This window comes from Protomyctophum parallelum, assembly GCF_964188405.1.
Source record: "Protomyctophum parallelum genome assembly, chromosome: 16".
Lineage (NCBI taxonomy): Eukaryota > Metazoa > Chordata > Actinopteri > Myctophiformes > Myctophidae > Protomyctophum > Protomyctophum parallelum.
This window is the reverse complement of record NC_139711.1, coordinates 4,566,113-4,576,567: the sequence shown is the minus strand read 5'-3', so window position 1 is coordinate 4,576,567 and position 10,455 is coordinate 4,566,113.

The following is a 10,455-nucleotide window of genomic DNA, read 5'->3' as shown; positions in this document are numbered from 1 at the left end:
ACACACACACGCACACACACACACACACACACACACGCACGCACGCGTGCGCGCGCGCGCGCGCACGGAAAGCTGTGTTGCGGAATGCTGCAGTGATGCCAATTTAATGATAATCTGACAATCTAGTAGCTGTGAGAGGGCTTCTGTGTCCTCTAACCCTCCTTAATAACATTTGCCTCATGACCTGTAGCTTCCACGGGCTGTTTTCTGCAGAATAACAGGATGGGTACTAGGAGTCAAAATCAAATCATCACACCGCGCACACCTCTGAAAACAGCCACAGCCCAGAAAACAGCCACTGGGGCACTGTAGAGTCTGAACTCTTTCTAACTTGTGTGTCAGGACTAGGTTTTTTTTGCAAACATTTCTTTGGTTCCACTACTAGGCCCTGAAGCCGCAGCTTATGAACAAGAGGGCTAAACGGAGACAATAGTGTTGATGAATGCCAGCCGGGGCTCGGCGCACCGTGTGTGATTCTGTGTGTATCTGTGTTCAGCGTCTTTCTGTTGGTGAACGGAATACTGTGAACTATATAACTATTCCTGCTCCATCTCACCTCTTTGACTAGTTATTAACCTATTTAGGCCTGACGTCGAAATAAGAAAAAAAACGTTTGCTCCGAAAGAATATATATATACCTATTCAAAGATATGTGCCGCGTTTTTACGATTTTTCAAAAATAACAGACCTACAAGTTCATAGCGCGCCACTCGGTGGCGCGCTATGAGCTTGTAGATCTGCTATTTTTTAAATGGCTAAAGTATAACGGATTGCTTGAAACACCAAAAGGGGTTCCCGCTGCAGCTTCAATGACTATATGGGGTTTTTGGAAGAGATGATTAAAAACAAACAAAAATAATAATCCCACAACAAAAGGCAAGTTGGTATAATAATAAAATAAAAATAAAATTCCAAAGAACTAAATAATTTTTTGTCGTGTTGCTGTTCGAGTAAAGTGACGGGAAGTTGCTCTTCAGACGAATCTAATTTGGTTTAGCTGTTTTTTAGAAAGAAAGAATGCACGGCATGGACTGAGTTTAATCAAAGTACAAGTTGTTCCGTAGTCAAATTTCGTTTCTACGATATAAAAAAAAAAAACTAAAAAAAAACGTAGGGGAAAAAAAGTTTCCACTATTTATAGTTTTGCTTCAAACAAGCGCTTTAAAAACAAACTTTTTGTTTTGTTGGTGACTTGGTGAATGCTCCTGATCCCACACCCGAGGGCTGTAAAGTGATACCCATGTGTCCTGTGCTAAGTTGACATGCAAATATCGGAATAATTTTAGTAGCAGCAGCCCCGTCGGTACTGCGAGACTAAATGAACTGCCACACCGACACAACCTGTTGAACCGGAGAGCCGGCAGAGAGAGAGAGAGAGAGAGAGAGAGAGACGCTGGGACTAGACCACAAACAGGATTTGCTCCCATGTGAAAACCAAATGAAAAGCCTGGTCATGTCCCTCTCCGCTCACTAAAGAGCATGCAGGCCACTGCTGAGAGGGTCACGGGGCTGTTTTTGTTGCTTCTCTGCCCGCTCCCTGCTGCTTGCCCCCCCCCCCCCCCCCCCCCCCACTACCCCCGCTATACACCCACCCCCCACACCCCCTCTCTCTCTCGCTCAAGCCTGGCCCTTCACTCCCCCCCCCCCCCCCCCCCCCCCTTAGACTGTGATCACATTTCCCTCTGATAGAGATCTCATTACACACACAGAGGACTTGCAGCCTGAGCCCAGCTCAGAAAGACAGAAAGAGAGACTAAGAGAGAGAGAGAGAGAGAGAGAGAGAGAGAGAGAGATGGAATGATAGAGAGAGCAAAAGAGAGAGAGAGAGAGAGAGGCCCGACCAATAAGAACCACTTCTGCAGAGCAACTGGTCCGTCGTATAGTGCTGTAAAGGCGGCCTGTGTCTCACTACATGGACAGCTGGGCTTGCTTTTATGCGTCTGTGTCGACTGTGTGTGTGTGTGTGTGTGTGTGTGTGTGTGTGTGTGTGTTCTGTGTGAGTGTGTGGAGTGTATGTTATTTCAGCGGTGTGTAAGGACAGATTCTTAGCGGTCAACTCATCCCTGTGATAGCACCTGGGCTCTGAAGGGGGGGGGGGGGTCGCGGCGCTGTGGGACGTTTATATACAGTGAAATGTCGTTTTTTTCCCTCCCATCCTGCTCTCTCTCTCTTCTCTCTCTCCACATGCACTCACTTTATCCACACCACTGTAAAGCCCCGCACCGGCTTCCATGCTCGTATGGCTTAAGACGTCTTTAAAGATTTATATGGTACATGGCTGTGTGTGTGTGATGGTGCCCGGAAATAGCCGATCTACAAGCTCACGACCGCCGCGCCGCTGCTATACGCACTGTGAGCTTGTAGAATGGTTAGGGATAGGGATAGTTAGAAAGTATAATAATATAGTAATAATTTGATGCCCTGTACTTGCTCGCTGCAGTCACACAAAAGTAGCAGATCGTGCTGTGTTTCGAGCTTGTACATCTGCTAACTTTTGGCTTCAAAAATAGCAGACCTACAAGCTCATAGCGCGCCACTTGGTGGCGCGCTATGAGCTTGTAGATCTTCTATTTTTCAATAGCTAAAGCATAACATAATGCTTGGTTTCTCGCCCAAAATGGGTTAAAATTACTACAGTACAGCATACCATAATTGCAGTGATGGAAATTAACTATACATTTACTCAAGTACTGTTACTTAAGTACAATTTTGAGGTATTTGTACTTTCCAATTTCCAGTAGGTACTTTTACTTCTACTCCACAACATCTCGGCTCCAAATATTGTACTTTTACTCTGCTACATTTATTTGAAAAATGTAGTTACTATACTTACTAGTTACTTTGTAGATTTTGAATATTATTACAAAACATACATTAAGCACTTCGGTCCTATAATTCTTAATATAATTTGATGACCAGCAATGGTTCCCTATGGAGATAATAGTTGCCTTTATGTCAACATAGGGGAACCACTGCTGGCCATCATAGCAAATTATTGGCTTATAGTTATGAATGCAGCGAAAACAAATAAATATCCATTTCATGGGGTGAGTAATTGATAGAAGAATAAATTGGGGGTGAACTATCCCTTTTAATGCATTCTTTTAGCTACAAGAATCAAAACCAGTTCCAGGTCAGATAGTAACATGCTCGTCATTTTTTTTACGTTGAGTTGTTTTGTGTACGAAACTGGTGTGTGCAACTATGTTATAAATCAAGACTGTTGATACATTCCCTTATCTACATACTAAAACTATTTCAAGGCCAGTTGGTCATTTGCACATCATTTTTAAATGTTGAGTTTTTGGGTTTTTATTTATTTCTTCTGCTGTCGGGTCAAGTTGGCGTCGTGCTGTGCTGCGATGAATTGTGAGCTTGTAGATCTGCTATTGTCAGTGTGCAATGCCGGCGCACAGCCATGTATAAACCAAGCCCATTGATGCATTTTCTTTGCTACATACCAAAGCGTATAAACGCTGTGAGATGTGTTGTTTTATGTTTTTGTTCGGTGCCAGATGGGTGGGGCTTGGCTCTTCAGGAAAATCCAGATAGCTTGAGGTTGTCTGTGACTGAAAGCCAGACTGTGTTGACTGATTTATTTTTATTTCATCGTTGTCTAAATGTTCTGACAGTCATTGTTGTCACAAGCTCCACCCTTGTGACACCAGACAAGGGTTCAAACAAACATTGGGTCTATTTGCAAAAGCGTACCTGTCGTCATTTCACATGCTCTGTGCGGTTTTCTGTCTGCAAACCGACACTTTTGCGATTAGAATATTGTTCATTTTATCTCTCCCCATTTTCGTCTTCTCTTACATATATAATTACACAGCCCTGAGGCATGTTTGAAAGTGCATAAAAGCGTAAAAGTTATGTAAGTGCCTGAGAGAGAGAGTGTGCAGGGTGTGTGTGTGTGTGTGTGTGTGTGCGTGCGCACGCCATTGTTCTTTGTGCACCCACAGCGGAGTAGTAAGGAAGTGCTAGGAGTGTGCCAGTATGCCCTAGTGAAAGTGTTTGAGGGCTCCAGCCATGGAAAGTGCTGTGGAGTGCTTGAACAGTGGCTGGCTTACAGACGCTATGCAGCGACTCCAGCTTCATTAGACGCAGGCCAGGCTGGCAGCAACCAGGAAGCTGCAGCCGACTCCGGCGTGCATGGCGCTCACTGCCAACCCAGAGGCACCGGCACGGGGCTGGAACCCTTCCTGAAGAGTTTTCTGTCTCTATCTCTCTCTCTCTCTCTCTCTCTCTTCTCCTTCTTCTCCTGGCTCTGTGCTGAGTCCAGAGAAAATGTAGGAATGCAGAGTTACAGGAAGTAGGGCGACTGAATGGGGCAAAGTCTGGGCTGTTGTTCGCCATCTTAGCTCTTTTTTTTTCTCCCCCCCTCTCTTTTCTTTTTTACATAAGCGCAAATGAGAATGAAGGGATTAAAAAGGGGGGGGGGGGGGGTGAAGTAGGAGGAAGGCAAGGCAGTGTAGCCTGTTGAAACCCAGCCCTGGGCTCAACCACACATCCTTTCAGTCCGGCGCTGAGCTCCCAGATTACTTCCATGTGTCAGCGCGAGAGGGAAGGAAAGAGAAGGGAGAAGAGAAGAAAGGGGGTAACGGAGAGAGAGAGAGAGGGAGAAGTTGAGGCTCTCGCGGAGGACTCGGGGACCGGTTGGGGAGATCAGTGCCGGTGTCGGACAGTGGAACGGATCTCTGTGACAGCCATCTCTAAAACCATTACCCCCGCGGCTCGGAGTCGAGAACTCATAGCCTCCCTCCTTCCCCGGGGCTGACCTCCCTCGCAGACTTAACTCTTTTCTCACAGAACCCCCTCTGTGCGTCGGTTTGAGGCAGACCTCGTCAGGGTGGGGGCCCCCAAAACGACGTGCTGGGCCCCCCCTCCACCAGCCGCATGCTATGCTCTTCGAGTTCCCAAAGATGTCATTGGCTGTCACCGGGCGGACTGATCAGCAGGGGAACTTTGTGCGCAAAACCGAGGGAGCTCAGTTAGCCTCAGTATGACTTTTTGGGGGAAAGAATTTGGAATTTTAGTGAGACTTATTTCTGTGTATAGGCCTGTAGGCCATTGGGGCTGTCAAAGTCAAGGTGAGGGCGGGGTGGTGTATGATGGAAGTATGTTTTACAGTTTTCCTCAACTGTTTAAACACAATTGTTGAAACCGCACACAACACATTCTCCAAGCTGTAAGCACAAACGCCACAGCATAAACACTATATATTATTTTAACACAAAACGCTAATTTAAAGCATATTTCTGCAAATAAACACAAATCTATGAATTGAATTGTCACCATAATCAAAATAGTTTATTATACAATTTCTCATTTGAATGCAATCACTCCCAAGTCTTTTTTACGGTAATCATAATTATGTTCTTTGTGCAAATTCTTACATGCAAAAATGGTACAAAATACAAATAATATTCTGGCACTCAGGTTTAAATGAATAGCTTATAAAAAATAACAATTTATAAACACGAGGCAACGCAACTAATCATTACATATTTTATCAACAGGTGCAATCGAGCAAACAATTAGATATTTATTACTATAAGCTAGACTAGCTAGTAGTGCATTTGTTCTGGTTTTACTACAGTAAATATATTCGTGTCAAATTTGTGTGGCATAATCTTTTGACACTATATTTAACCCATTCTGACCGGGCACCCATTTTGGTGTCAGCATCATGTTATGCTTTAGCTATTTAAAAATAGCAGATCTACAAGCTCATATCGCGCCACCGAGTGGCTCGATACGAGCTTGTAGGTCTGCTATTTTTTAAAGAATCGAAGAACGACTGACATTTCTACAATCTGATCTCAGGTCAGAATGGGTTCATCAGACCAGTGTGTGTCCGGTGGGAAACCTCGTATGAATCTGATCTCAGGTCAGAATGGGTTAAACACTATTTAGTATTGCCTAGTGACGGTAAAGTAACGTTGACCGTGTCTTTCTGATGCCGATAATTTATAAACAAATAGTATATTTTGTGCCTGTTTATCCACTATAGATATAAGATATATTTTTAATTTGTGTAATTGTTGTACTCAAAGTTTAACTTGAAACATTAGTTAAACATTTTGAGTAAACGGTGTTGGGGGAAAACAATTTTAATGCGTTGGCGTTTCCGCGTTCAATTTTTGAGAATGCAGTTCTTCTGGAATTGTGTTTTTAACAAACTGAGAAAAAAACGAAATATGATATGCGTGATGTTGACGTCGTAGACAGTGTAAAATAGTTTTGCCTCCCTATGTCAAATATGTTATCTATTGATGCAGAGCATGAAGCAGTGCATGAACAGAGCTGCACAAATCACAATGCAGTGTTGTTGAGTGGTACTGATACCAATACAGGTTAAATTACGACGGCGTCATCCTCGCGTTGACTAACTGGCTACTAGTGGCCATGTCCACTGGCGTGGTGACGGGTCTGCTTCTCGTTTGGATAACTGGACATGAGCAGAACCACGTTGTCGTAGAACGGATAGCGAAAATAGGCAGTTTATTGGCAGATTTGCAAGTTGCGAGACTGTATAGTTCTGCTATTTTCACAATTATTTCAGTTCAGTCAGATAACTCGCGAATAGATTTAACCGATATTTATTATAGAATGAAGAATGCATAGTGTGCATATAATATTTTATCTTGGCGTTCGGGGTCTGCTACATTTTTCTCCCTGCTCGGCACAATTAAACACCATCATCATTAAACATTAAGAGCAGGGAGATATATATACAATAACCCCCCCCCCCCCTCCATGGGGAACAGAAATAGCAGAGCCCACCGGTGGTGCTGGGGTGGTGGTGGGAGCAAGAGTGCATAACAACAAGCAGGAACCATATGCAGAAGGAAGGCAGGAAGAATGCATGCAGTCTAGGTGAGCTTAAACACCCCGCCCAATTGGTCAGCTGGCTGCCACATCAGCGAATGACATTCACCTATACACCCACATAGTAATGCAGCATATTAACCCCTCGAGTATACGTATGCGCCCTTGAGCACAGCATGAACCCCTCGAGTATATCTGACTGAACTAACTCCGCAAGCTACGTATCATTTGTTTTTGTTTTGTTTTTTGTTTTTTTGTATTCTTTGTCTGTCACCTAGTGACAGTTACGGACGCCAGGGTTAAAGTGCTTAAGCGAGGGAAGGAAAAATTAATCTTATCAGCAACCCACTTTCAGTTTAACTTTGACATTTGCTGGTTGTAAAGTGTGTGAACTAAGTTTCTATTTTGTGATGTCATGCACATGGGTTCAAGGTTCAAGGTTAGCTTTATTGTCCCTTGCGGGAAATTGGTTTGCAGCCAGATCATAGTAAAAAAAATACACGCAACAACATTCAATACAAGACTTAAGATAGGAGGAGCTTCATTGGAGCACGATCTGTGATTGGTGTACTTTTGTGGAAACATACTGTACATACAGTAGAGAGACACCACTGAATCCAATGTGCTAGTGCCGTCTAAATGTATTTTTGGTCCAGCAACAGGAGGCCCCACCGCCAAAGATATACAGTGCATTTCCCGGCAAGATAAATTATGGTTTATTGCTACCTGGAAATTGCTGTACTCAGTATTGCGATTTCTATCTCGAGTATTTAATATATATTTTATATCAATTAATCGCCCCTCTGTGACACCGGCCAGAGTTTCGCCCGGAGGGGCTTTTCTTTTTTGTCTCCGAGACTTCTTTTAACGAGGAGAAGCCAAGATGAGGAACGACTGCCGGTGGTCCAGTTCTGAGCGATTCATTAACCCGTTTTGACCAGACGTCGAAATAAAATAAAAAAAATCTTCAAAATCCTGAAAAAACCTTTATCTTTCTGTATCAGTGGTGCTCAATATTTCATGTCAAGGACCCCAAAAAATTACACGTAATATGCCGCCGACCCCCCCCCCCCCCATCTGAAAATATGTTGTTCCAGGGACCCCCCCCAGAAGAAAAGATTTGAGTTAAAATGTTCACTCTGTAATAATATATATATTCAAAGATTTGAGACACATTTTCAAGATTTAAAAAAAAATAGCAGACCTACAAGCTCGTAGCGCGCCACTCGGTGGCGCGCTATGAGCTTGTATAGGTCTGCTATTTTTTCAACAGCTAAATTATAACGATGATTAAAACGCCAAAAGGGAGTTCTCGGCCAAAACGGGTTAATGACCATCATTGAGCTCTTTGTGCCAGTGTTATGAGAGCGATGGCATAATCGAATGGAGTGGAAGGATAATGGAATGATAGAATGATAAAGTAATGGAAGCCTGCGCTTGTTGCACGAGGCACCCCCTCCACACTTTTCCCAGGGGATACCCCCCCCCCCCCCCCCCGTAAGTGTGTCAGCATGGCAGATGGGTGGGCTGTGGGCAGCCCCCACCCCTTCTGTCCATGTTAATTATAAAGCATCATAATCCATCTCCAGTACACAGAGTCAGGACATTAAGCGAGCATGGAACCAGAATAATCCCCAAGATTTTTTTACCCCACGACTGTGGGCAATGGAGCAAAAAGCCACTCATTTCTCCAGTAATCTGCTCGGGAACAGTTACTGTCCTTAATTCTGTTTGCTGTGTGTGCTGCGTGTGTGTGTGTGCTCGTGTGTGTGTGTGTGTGTGTGTGTGTGTGCGCGTGTGCGCGTGCGCGTGTGTTTCGCATGTTAAGAAATGAGTTGAATGTTTTGCTTAGTTCAGGATTTGTTTGTCTATTTAGTTCCCTGACATGCCCATAGGCATGCTCGCGCGCGCGCGCACACACACACACACACACACGCACGCACGCACGCACGCACGCACGCACACACACACACACACACACACACACACAGAGAGAGCCACATGCCTAAGTTAACCCATTCTGCCAAGACTCGGTCTCTCTCGGCTCAGCCTTTTCTAAGCAAACTCCAGCGTGAGTCTCTCTCTCTCTCTATCCGTTGTGCTGGTATGAGAGGAGAAGGAAACAAAAAAAAAAGGGCCTGGGAGAACTCCTGCTGCTCTGAGAGCCCTGCAGCGGGCCCCGGGCCCCGGAGCCCCACCACCACCGCCGCCGTAAAGGGGCTGGCCTGGGATCAGCTGCCGTATAGCCGGCCTGGAGGGGCCCCCGTGTGGCAGCTGTGACTGACGCTTCAATCAGCCCCTCTCCCCGGGACGCCCTCCTCCCTCCCACAGCACAACCCTTTGCATTCTCTTTTACACACCTCGGAAACCGGGGGAAGAAGAAAAAAAAACCGACAATTGCATCTTAGACGTTTACCAAACCGTCTCTCTCTCTCTCTCTCTCTCTCTCTCCTCGCTTCCCAGGGAGCAGAGATGGGTCTGCAAATAAAGTCTCTTCCTCCTCCTGAAAGTAGTTACGTTAATTAGTTTGGTTGTTTGGAGAGTCCCTACGTATAATGTTCTTTCTTTAACGTTATTGTTGTTGTTTTTTGTTTTGTTTTTTTACTTTGGTATCGTCCACTCCCCAAAGTAAAACAAAACTATAATTCAACTATTGCCTTTTGCATTTCTCCAAGATATGAAAAAAAAAGTCATAGAAAAAGAGTAGAGACTAAAAAAAAAGTGGAGTTAATGCTATCATGTATGGATTGTAAGTAAATTGAGTTTGTCTCGGGGCTATTGGATCGGGGGGAATCGTAAGCCGGTGGGATTTAACTCTCCGTAATTGAATTATTTTGATTGCCGACTTGATTGATGGAGTCAGATGTGGAGCGTTTTCATGCGTTTTTTTTTTTTTTTTTTTTGTCTGGGTCTAATTCCTTTTCCAATAGAGCCATACCAGACAGATACAATAGGAACCTGCAATCAATCACAGCTCTCACTGCAACCACCAGGGCCACATTATAGTTTAGAGAGAAGCACTTCTGCGTGCCACCAGGTTGGGACTACTATAGTCCTGCACGACCGACCGAACAAGGAAAAAAAAAAACACCCCAGCGTACGACGACAAAAAGCAAAAAACAATCCAACAATGACATCAGATATTAGAGCACTCTAAAAGTCTAATCTCCCATAATGCCATGCTAAAGCTCCACGGTGGGGGAGCGGCTTTTTTTTATGCCCCTGCCACAATTCCACCCCCTCCCTCTCCTCCTCCTCCTCCCCCCATGGCCTGTGTGTGTTGTGTGTGTGTGTGTGTGTGTGTGCGTGTGCGCGTGCGTGCGTGTGCGTGTGCGGAAGAGAAAAGAGAATTCCTGAGTGAATGGAGATGTCACTGTCAGTCTGGCTTGCACATGAAGGGGGCGATTCTCTCCAACAACGGCCAGCCATATTGGCAGCGTGTGTGTGTGTCTGTGTGTGTGTGTGTGCACACGGACCTGTTGATGGTCCGCCGTTTCCCCTCCACACACACACACACACACACACACACACACACACACACACCGCGTTCCTTACGCATGCTGATTGGCGCACGGCGGGACGCACAGGCCTATATTTCACCCCGTTTCATCTCCCCCACACACA